The following is an 11,881-nucleotide window of genomic DNA, read 5'->3' on the forward strand; positions in this document are numbered from 1 at the left end:
TCAGTTACCTCCTTCCCACCTCATTAGTTTAGGTGTCAAGGGTAATTTCGACTTTTAAAGTTTCATGCTCAATTGATTCTTCCGCATTCTTTTTTTTATCGATTATTCATACCGATTTAATGTTTCTTCGCATGTCTAAAATCGATTTATATATCAAGAAGAAATTGCTGCAGTTTTTCATCATATATACAAATTCAAAATACATTCTCAGGTTGAAAAACGAGATTCAAAATCTGACATTCTCAGATTCATTCAATATCAGGTGCAATCCCGTTTTTATATAAAATTTCTTCAATTATGATTTATTCAATAAAGATTACTTCAATCTCAGATTAATCACACGGTTAGGTTTCATGTGCTCTAGATTATTTGGATTTGATCTTCATTATCATCCTCACATCTCAGCTTCTTCATTAATGAATACTATTCTCATATCACTGTGGTTAGTAACTTTAACAATTATCAGTATATAAAACTTAAATTATAGCGTTAAGATTTCTTATTATTAAGTACTTGGACATAAATTATGATGCTAGTATATGTTTTTATGCTTTTTGTGTGACATGTGTGTAATTGCACACCACCTGTTTGATAAAAAGCCCAAGCCACTTAACCTCTATATTAACATGTTCGTTTGATATGCGTGTCATCAAGGATACATCTATATGAAAAGTTCAAAATCTTCAACACCAACAACTTGTGAGTTATGCTCATAAAAATGTGAATATGTTTCATGTAGGAATTGAATACTCACTCATACAATTATTTTTCCAGGTGGGTGAACTTGAATGCACTTAAAAGACTTGTGCAAGAAGATGCACTTAAGCTGGAGATTATTCCGAAATCCTAAGGTAATTTCAACATCTTCGCTCTAAGTGTACATCCAAACACCATTTCAATATGTGGCTTGTGTTATTCTAATTGTAATATTTTTACACATAGAACATTGCACGTCATTTAAAGATTTATAATTTTTTTCACCTCTGCGGTTCACACTTTATTACACATAGAATTGTTATGATCAGCTTTGGAAGAATAAAACATCAGGATGGAATGTTCGCGTCAGGTAAAACTGTCAAATCGTGCTGACTTTTGTAAGTCAAAATAAGAAGTCAAATATTGTGAAGCTGACTTTGATAGATCAGATTGCTCATGTTGGTCGGATGTTGAGTGCTACTGCTGCTGCTATCGTAACTCCTCACTTTATGAAGTTAGTCAACCATCCTATTTAATTTGTGAACAAAGTTTGTATTCAAGTAATGTAACGAATTTACAAATTTTCTCAGGTATATGTATAAGCTCATGATAAGGCGGATGTACTCAGTTGATGTTAATACTAGTTTAAGGCCAATTCTTGAAGCTGCTTAATGTAGAAATGGTCTCACATGCCTTAAGGTTTGTTGGTGACTAGTCAAATTCCTCTCTACTATCGAAAATCAAGTATTGGAAATGGTGTCAATCACATACATGGACCTATCTAAGAAGTCTTTCCATGACAAATCACAAGAAGATGTGTATGTTAAGCTTTCATGTTTTCCATTACCACATTTGTACCGAATCTTTTCAGATTATTAATTTCCTTTTGTTACTATGGTTACATTTAGTAGTCATATTAACGAATCCTTCCATATTTGAATGCTCAGGAATAGTTCACATCCAGATCCTTCTATAACGCTAGATAAGTGGTGGTTGAACTTGTAGTATCCTCTGTTGAATGCTTAGGAATAGTACTCATCCAGGTTCTTCTATAACTATACTGAAGATCTTGGCGTTAACCTTTCGTATGAATAGCTCAATCCAAATGATGTCAGTTACACAAGAAGCAAACATACCATTTGATTTATCATATCATCAATAATATTCATGTATGGCCCAAATGGGTCCCTTCTAGACATTTGCTTGAATGTTGCCTGATACATTTTAAAGCTTCAATGACCATGAGTTAAAAAGGTTAAAATAGACAAAAATAGGTCTACCAGACTTGCAACTATGGCATTAGATAACTGTCGATTAGCCTATCGAGCTTCAAAGCCATTTTTACAATTTTATGGGAAAGAACCTTTTGGCGAGTGGTCCAGTCCTTATTCACAAATGAATTGTAGCAACCTAATTTAGCGATTTCTATCCGAGTTATCTTGTCAAGTTAGTAAAATCGACCTAAATCCAATCAAACTACAAAACAATTCAACCTAATACATCACAAAAAAATGATAATTCATCACAAAAAATGATAATTCAGTCACAAAAGATACGAAAACTCGCAATGCAGATTTATCAACACATATTAATTGTTTTTTGAAAATCAATAGTCTGATATATACCAGATGAAGAAAACGAGATTTTAGATTGCCCTTGCGAAGTGAAGACCGTTACCGATCGACGGCGGTGACTCCAGACTTGTTTGAGATTCCAGTGAATTTGGTGAATTTGCAGCTAATTTTAGACGATTTTGATTTTGGGATTGAAAACCCTACTTTCTGGATTCACCCGCTGTATTTTTGTGTCCGTATACTGTGATTAAACTAATTACTAAAAGACCATCGTGCCCCTCCGCCCTTTTTAATGTTTTGATCAGATCTAAGGCTCACAGTAACTTCCCTCTTCCCTCCTAATTATATATATATATATATATATATATATATATATATATAAAGTCAACGTTAGTCAACATCCGTTTCGACCCCGTTTCGATCCCTTTTTTTCGTTGCGACGTTTTGAGGTCGCTAACGTTTCGGCTCCGTCTCACGTCTTTTTCAACCTTGCTTACATCTTAGTATTGTCACTTGAGTTCCGTTTTGTAGCAATTTTATGTGAACTAAAGTATAAAGTCATTTTCATTGTAAATTTTACCTCTCCGTTCAGTTGGATGATTGTTACCTCTCCTAGTGTAACCAAAGATTTTCTATACTAAAATGTTTTTACTGAAAACTGGCTTGTAAAACTTTTACTTCTTTCATTTCAAAATAGCTATTCACATAAGTATTATTTTCTTTTCACAAAAATTGTCCATTACACAAAATAACTATAAATTTCTATCGAAATTTCAATTATACCTTTTGTATAAACCATAAGTTTTGAGGCTAAGTGGGTTGAGTTTGGTTTGCTTAGTCGCTGCATTTAGTCTTTCGTTTTTTTTTTCGTTCCTATTCTCCTTTCTCAAAAAAGGGCGACTTTAAACAAAGTTAAAGGATTACTTCGTTTTTGATAGTTATTTACTTAATCAGTAAATATCGGAATCGTGGGAAGTACTCCTTTATAATTTCTACCAATTTAAAGTCCCAATTAGTATTCTTTTTATACACATAAAAATACATTTACAAAATTCTCTATTACGAATCCTTTGTGTACATTAGTGTTCCTAGCTATCCACTCTTTCTTATGAATCCTAGCAGTTGGTGGTTCCTGCCTCCTTTAAGTGAGTTCAGAAGTTCGACTCTCGTTGGCTACATATTAACCAACAATTTCATCCTTGTCATGAAGTATCACTCATGGTACCTTTCTCACATCGCGTTGGGAGGTAAAGGGGAGGAGGTTTTACCTTCCATGCTCCGTATGAGATTGGTGCGGGTTTCCTCCTGGCACGCAGTTGGGGAGCAGGTATGGTAACTGTAAAAGATAATTGCGTGAGTGGTTAAGTCCCTCGAGTGATTCCAACTAACTGTTGTCCAAAAAAATAACTTATTTTATTAATTACAGTATTAGTTATTATAATAAGTTCACTTGATTAAATTTAAAATAAATCGTTGAATGGAAACAAATTAGATAATTTATTAATAAGTTTAAATTAAATAAAGGAAAAAGGAAAAGTAAATTCAAGATGAAGAGAGTAACATTTATTACAAGAAGAGTGGATAAAAAAGTTACCCTTACAACTACTATATATTTATGAACTAAAAAATTAGTTAAAAAATACTCTCTCTAAAAACAATGCATCCCTTTCTCTCTCATACCTTCAAACCCACTTTTCCAAATTCCATACCTATCAATCACCATTCAAACCCCAAATCCAACCCCAACCAGAGTAATCCAACGTTGTTTCCTCCCAAATCCTCTTTATTTTTAGGTAACCTTTCAAGATTTACCGACCAAATTACAATCCAAAACCTATTCCAAAGATACAGTACCATTCAAGGAATCTCATGGAGAAGCAATCGTTCATACGCTTTTGTCAAATTCCAGTCTACGGCTCAGGCTTCTAACGCATTGCAATCTTTGAACGGCAGTTCAGTTAACGGAAGATTTATGTCAATTGGTTATGCAAAAAAGGAGTTAAATGTTAATGCTCTCCCTAAATTCGAACCAAGCTTTCAAAATCTACACACTAATTCAAATTCATCTACTCATTCCACATCTCTTCCCCAAAATACAGAGATTTGCAACAGGTTACACTTATCTGCCCTTCTTATTGACAAATCCCCAATTACAGCTTTTAAATTGTTCAGTTGGCTAAAAAGTCGCTTTATTGCGATTGAATCTATATCAACTTGGGGATTATTTGGAGTTATTGTCCAGTGTAAAGACTTAGAGAACTTTAAACGTATGACGAGTGGTCCTACTCTTAACGAGTTGGAATTCCTGGAGGTTATACCCATGGTTAAACGCAAAAACATTTACTCTAGATTTGCCAAAGTGGCGATTTCTGGCATTCCCTTTGAGTATTGTGGGCCGAATGGCAATATTGTGGTTGCAAAATCATTTGGAAGAGTGATGCATCTCAACCATACTTCTTACAATCTCAAAAGAGCAGATGTAGCATTTGCTTTAATTGAAGTACTTAGTCCAGGTCCAATTAACAACATGATTAAGGCCAAGATAAATAACTCGAAAGATTGCAATTTATGGGTTGAGGAAATTTCATACGACCAAGAAGTTGAATTAATTGATGACGAATTAATCGCTGAATACAATGACGTGCTTCAACAATCAATGAACACATCAGTAAATCTAAACTCATCCTCTCATGAACAAAACTCTGATCAAGGTGGCAATGGTACTTCGCCGGAAAAGGTACCGGAGGAGGGTGAGGTGATTGAAATCGGTTCAAATTCAAAATTCGAAACTCCCAAAAGAGAAAAGGTTACCGTTGAAATTCACAACTCGTTGGATAAAGTAACTAGAGCAGTTCGATCTCAAAAAAATCTCAACCATAGTTCATTGGGTGTTGCTGACGCAATCAAAAAGAGCCTGTTCAAACCATGTGATAGGGATGGGTCAAAGGACAATATGAACTCCAAAAGTCAGAAGCTTTCGGCTGCTAACTTGAACATGCCCCAAAAGCAACCTTTTAACTTTACAGGAAATGACTATCCTACCCTTCAGGTTATTTCTCCTAAAAATCCCATCTCTCCTGTCAATCTTTCAAATTCATCTCCAAAAATACCTTCCTGCAAAGAAGGTTCTTTTGCTTCTAAACTTCTTGAGCAATCTGTCCCTACTCCAACTGCCGAAAATCAATGTTTTGGTAGTGATTGTCGTAAGTCTTGTGAGGAAATCAAGGCTCAATGTCTTCAATCCCCTTGCAAAAAAGAGATCTTTCTTCAACCTAAAGTCTTCAAAAAAGATTTCAAAAGAGAAAGAGTCCATATGGGTGGATGATATTCCTAATATTTCGGACATCTTTGACACGACAAGTGAAATAAACCATGATGTAGGTCAATATTCTACTTGTAAAAGCAATGTAAAAGGAGCACAACAATTCGGGTCTAAAAAACTCACTCACAGAGAAGAGTTACTTAAATTTGGTATTTTCATGGAGAATATGCCCGACGATTACACTCCCATTAAAGAAGCGAAACCATGAGGCTAGCCTCATGGAATACCCGTGGCCTAGGTACCAAATCAAAAGGTCATTTAGCGGGAGCTTTAGTCAATCGTTTTCATGTTCAATTTCTAGCAATTCAAGAAACCATGGTTAAGAGGGTGCCTCTGTGACAACCCGGAAATTTCCAACCAAATTTAAACTTTAATCTTTATATGTTTCTGACACGATAAGCAATATTTGTTAAGTTAAATTTCAAGAATTTTAAACTATGTTCATACATTCATTCAACCTCGACCAAGTTCCAACGATTCACGAACCATTAAACGAATATGATTATATATGTATATGTGTATATATATTATAACTTGAAACGTAAACAAAATATTAGATTAAATACTTTATATGATTGTATCTGTTTCAAAATGTTTATCAATGGAATTAGAAGATAAGATCAAATGATTGAATTATCAGATATATTGAATTATGATTACAAGTCTCTGTTGAAAGGCCCACGTTGATTTGAGAAATCTTTCTATTTTAACAATATTCGGAAAATGGTAAAGTGATTTATAAATAAGAACAAATTGTCAATCATTGAGAACTAGACAAAGGATAGTGGAAGATTGAATTTCATAAAGACTCGATTGATCTATTTAGTTTCAAACGTACAAAAACGTTTTCAGTTTAAAAAGAACTTTATTATTAAAACGTATATAACTTTTATAAATATCTAGAACTACTTTTGATAACTCATTACTTAACTAGTATGATAAAGATAAAGATATTTATATTTTATTTTATTAAATATATATAACGATTTAAATTAATATTATATATATTTATACGCGTATTATACGTACATAGTTTTATACTTTTACTATACTTAAACTTTACCTTTACTTTATTTTTACTTTACTTTAACTTTAATAATTCACTTTAATAATTCATACTTTAATAATTCACTTTAATAATTCATACTTTAATAATTCACTTTAATAATTTATACTTTAATAATTCATGCTTTAATAATTCACTTTAATAATTCAAAAATCTATTATAAATAGAATTCAATAGGTTTCATTATTTCATAGAAACTTGAAAATATTTTTCTCTAAACTCTCTCAATCGATTTACATATATATATTTACTCCGTATTATTTCAAAATATTATTAGTATACATAAAATATTACGATGGAGTGCTGTCCGAGTGATTTCGAATTGTTTTTCGAATGGGATAGGATTAAGTAAATTATGGGTTATAGCTATGGAGGTGATTGAGTATGGTCATGGGTATGCTCGTGAGGTCAATATAGTGTTTATCATTTCCGTTGCGTCCACGTACCTTTCCTGCAATATTGAATCTCAATATTGATACGTGAGTACTCATAATTTAACTTTTACATATTAATAGTGTATCCCTGACTAGTGCTCGAGTATTTAGGATTATGCATGCTTGTACTTTTGATTTTGCCCTTAGACAGGTTAGGTTGAATCTTAAATTAGTTACACTTGCGGTTGAGATAAGGTATAAGATATGCATGTCCTTGGAAAGCTAGCGAAAAATTAAGAACTTTTCCTTTAGATATCGAATGGTTTCGATGAACGGATTAGAAGTTATAATCAATTGAATTTTCGATATTTTTATTAAAAATGATTATTATTATCGTCGTTTTTATCGTCGTTCTAGTTTTATCTTATTATTATCATTATTATTATCTTTAACAATAAAAGGGATTTATCATTAAAAATTGTTAATTTTTTTTATTACTATCGTTATTATCGTTAAAGTTATAATTAGTATTATTATTATTATCCAATTATTATTATTATTATTATTATTATTAATATTGGTATTATTATTATTATCATTATTAATATATATATATATATATATATATATATATATCATTATTTAAAAATGGTTATTGTTATTGTTATTATTATTATTACTATATTATTATTAAGATAATTATTAGTATTATCGTTAATAATGTTATAGTAACTATCATTATTAATATTAGTGTAATTAAAACAAATATTTGTAACACCTAATTATTTTGATTACTATTATTATCATTATTATGAACACGATATAAAAGACGATTAAAAGCTATTAAACGAAACGATTAGGAAATAATGGGTAAGAGTATCATGATGAAATTAAAATATTATAAGATATTGATTTAGATAAAATTATCGTTCTTATTATTTTTATCATTACTATTATTATTAAAAGTATCGTTAGTATTAAAACTATCATTTTAACAAAAAATATCATTTTAATAGAAATGTCATTGTTACTATAAAATATCATTATTATTATTATTTTAAATAGAATTATTATTTTAAAGATAATATTAAAATTATCGTAAATATTAAAGTTATCATAATTAGAATCATCGTTTTATCATAATGTCATCTTAGTAATTATAAATATTGATATTTTTATAATAATAATTATTATTACAAAATAATACAACTTTTACTTACTATCATTATAGATATTATTTTATTAAATAAATATGTGATACAAACATATTTTACTACGTGTAATAACTTACTTTAATAATACCTATCATATTATCTTTATGATATTAAATGAACCCTATAAATTTTATTACTTAATATATATAAAAGTATATTTTATTATATAAATTTAATATAAAATTTTATTTATTAATAAATAAATTATATTATTTACTCTAATAAATCTTTTAAAAATATTTAAAAATATAAAACGACGATATTTAAACTATATATTAATCATGTATAGATTTTTGGAAATTATTTTGAGTCAAATTTACTTTTGTTGACTTTTGCATATTAGTCTCGAGCATTAGGATTGTGGTACACTATTACTTGACCTAATTTGTTAGACAAATATTGACCAACAAATAAATATATATAATTAATTTAGGTTCGTGAATCTGAGGCCAACCTTGCACTTGTTCAATGACGTTATATGTATTTTTACTACGAAATACAGTATGGTGAGTTTCATTTGCCTTTTTACCCTTTATATTTTTGGGACTGAGAATACATGCGCTTTTATAAATGTTTGACGAAATAGACACAAGTAATTGAAACTACATTCTATGGTTGAATTATCGAAATCGAATATGCCCCTTTTTATTAAAGTCTGGTAATCTAAGAATTAGGGAACAGACACCCTAATTGACGCGAATCCTAAAGATAGATCTATTGGGCCTAACAAACCCCATCCAAAGTACCGGATGCTTTAGTACTTCGAAATTTATATCATGTCCGAAGGAGGATCCCGGAATGATAGGGGATATTCTTATATGTATCTAGTTAATGTCGGTTACCAGGTGTTCACCATATGAATGATTATTTTTGTCTCTATGCATGGGACGTATATTTATGAGAACTGGAAATGAAATTCTTGTGGTCTATTAAAATGATGGAAATAAATGATTATGATAAACTAATGAACTCACCAACCTTTTGGTTGACACTTTAAAGCATGTTTATTCTCAGGTGTTAAAGAAATCTTCCGCTGTGCATTTGCTCATTTTAAAGATATTACTTGGAGTCTTTCATAGCATATTTCGAAGAACGTTGCATTCAGTCATTGAGTTCATCAAAGATTATTATTAAATAAATTTATAGTTGGATAGTGGATATTATGAAATGGTATGCATGCCTGTCAATTTTCGATGTAAAGAAAGATTGTCTTTTAAAAACGAATGCAATGTTTGTAAAATGTATCATATAGAGGTCAAATACCTCGCAATGTAATCAACTATTGTGAATCGTTTATAATGTATATGAACGGGTCCTTTCAGTTGGTATCAGAGCGGTGGTCTTAGCGAACCAGGTCTGCATTAGTGTGTCTAACTGATAAGTCGTTAGGATGCATTAGTGAGTCTGGACTTCGACCGTGTCTACATATCAAAAGTTTTGCTTATCATTTCTAGTCGGAAATCATCTGCTTATCATCCTTAGGAAATTACTTGCTTATCATTATTAGTCTAAACACGTCTTGCTACATTAATTGCATGAGTAGTGTATAGACAAAATTCATATCTTAGCGTATCTGCTAAATCATATCTTATCGTATCTATTACTTTAAACTTTGTCTGACATATTCCGTAAATTCCTCCGTAATCTATGAAATCTTTTGCTCTATATATATAGATATTCTATGTAATTAGAATACCATTCGATAGCCGGAAAATCATTTCATATCGAAAAATCCTTTATTCAATCGTACTAAATGGAATTCGTCATTAGTTCAAGTTCCTCAGATTATGAAATGGAATCCAACTCAAGCTCCGAAAGCAGTGTGACCGGAATGGGTCAACCAATTAGTCATCACCTATTCTGGATGAATTGGGGATGGGTTCGTAGCCTCCTCAATCATTGGAGATAAGAAGAAGGTGATCCCTTCCATCCACCACATTGTCCTCTTGACGAAGAACCTGAAGCACTCACCGGCGAACCTGTCTGAAACACCATTTTCTCTCTCATTTCCAGAGTATCTCGTCATGATTATATACTACATCAAATTCTAGATTTTATTTATCCGCTTTTTCGAACTGACAATCATCCCGGTGTAATAGAAGAAGTCAACGAGCTTCGCGCTCGGGTAGTGGCTTTGGAGAATATGGTGCAAAGGTTACAAACACCAGCAGCAGCACCAGCATCATAATCAGTACCACCAACATCAACGTCAACAGTACCATTACCACCCCCAACCACAATCGCGTCGTAAACCTCAACTCCACAATCTATCCCACGAGCATCAAGGTCATACGTCCTATAAATAACATGGAAGACCAACAACAACAAATGATGAAGTATTAATTCATGACTTCATCGGAGAAATATTTTACGGTGATTATGTAATCTCTAAAATTTTAGAGATTACTTATTCTAGATCTAACCATAAATTAGATGAGTGGACCGAAATGATAAAAGAAACCCTGACCAGAATGGTGCACGATTTACAAACTAGACTTGTTTTACCAACAGCATCAACAGTACCGCCAGCATCACCAGCATCGTCAGTGTTGTCAGCATTAGCATTAGCAGCACCTATAACCTTACAAGCTCTGTCAGTTCAAGAATCACCGCGGACATCATTATGAATCAACAACGAGTATATTGTATCAAGTTATGAAGAATTAACTCATTTCCACTGAAGGATTTATATGTATATCTTATATATAAATCTTTAAACCATAATAAATCTTTCCGTACTAAGCTATTATGTGTGAATCTTAACTACTCAGTTAATTCATATTACTAATATGCAATAATGCACGTCCTTCGTCCGCAACTTAACTATCATTAACTACAACCTCTGTCTCAATTCAATAAATTCCAATTCATAATAAATCAAGTGTATTATTCAAATATATGTTGATTTTACACTTTCGTCATCAATGTACTCGAAACTTTTCAGATAACATCATTCGTACTTTGCGAAGTTCACAAGAATTTAATGAAAACCAATATCATGCCCTAACAAATAACGAAGTATTGATTCATAATTTCAATATTATTGAAGTAATACTTATGTAATCTCTAAAGCCTTTAAGAGATTATTCAATTCTAGTTTCAACCGTAAATTAAATGAGTTTAATTTAATATTAACTCATTAAATCGATGTTACATCTGAAGAAAATATACATATATATATATATATATATATATATATATATATATATATATTTTCAAAAAGACTGTAATAAAAATTCTTTTGTACAAAATATTAATTGTGAAATATTTTTTTTTAACGGGTAGGTAATACCCGAGAGATATACAAATTCACAATTAATATGTTACATTCTTCGAATCTGATTCAGCAATCATCAACTATACTCACTATTTTCCCAAACAATATATATTCTTTTATAGAAATCAAAACAACCATACTCATTCAAAATTTAATTACATATTCTGATTTTGAAATCTCAGAATTCAACTTGAGATATGACCGAAATCATCACTCTTAGATCCTTACATTTTTCACAAGCTATACTTTGACTTCAAAACTGTGTTAGAACATCATATATATATTAACGATTACAATCTGTGTTCAAAACCCTTCGAAATTCATGAAGACACTTCAAATAATGAACAATCGAGATGAT

At 31.2% G+C, this 11,881-nt stretch overlaps 1 long non-coding RNA gene across 3 annotated transcripts; it reads left to right on the forward strand.

Annotated features, from left to right (window-relative positions):
- The first annotated feature begins 213 nt into the window (after nucleotides 1–213).
- LOC139872979 (uncharacterized) lies at nucleotides 214–1,946 on the forward strand. 3 transcript variants are annotated; one of them, XR_011767225.1, is made up of 5 exons: nucleotides 214–699; nucleotides 775–851; nucleotides 1,026–1,210; nucleotides 1,287–1,514; nucleotides 1,644–1,946. It is a non-coding gene; the product is annotated as an uncharacterized lncRNA (long non-coding RNA). The 3 variants fall into 3 exon arrangements; XR_011767224.1 differs by having other exon boundaries at nucleotides 218–851; XR_011767223.1 differs by having other exon boundaries at nucleotides 222–1,210.
- The last annotated feature ends 9,935 nt before the right edge of the window (nucleotides 1,947–11,881 follow it).

Source organism: Rutidosis leptorrhynchoides, chromosome 10, assembly GCF_046630445.1.
Source record: "Rutidosis leptorrhynchoides isolate AG116_Rl617_1_P2 chromosome 10, CSIRO_AGI_Rlap_v1, whole genome shotgun sequence".
NCBI lineage: Eukaryota > Viridiplantae > Streptophyta > Magnoliopsida > Asterales > Asteraceae > Rutidosis > Rutidosis leptorrhynchoides.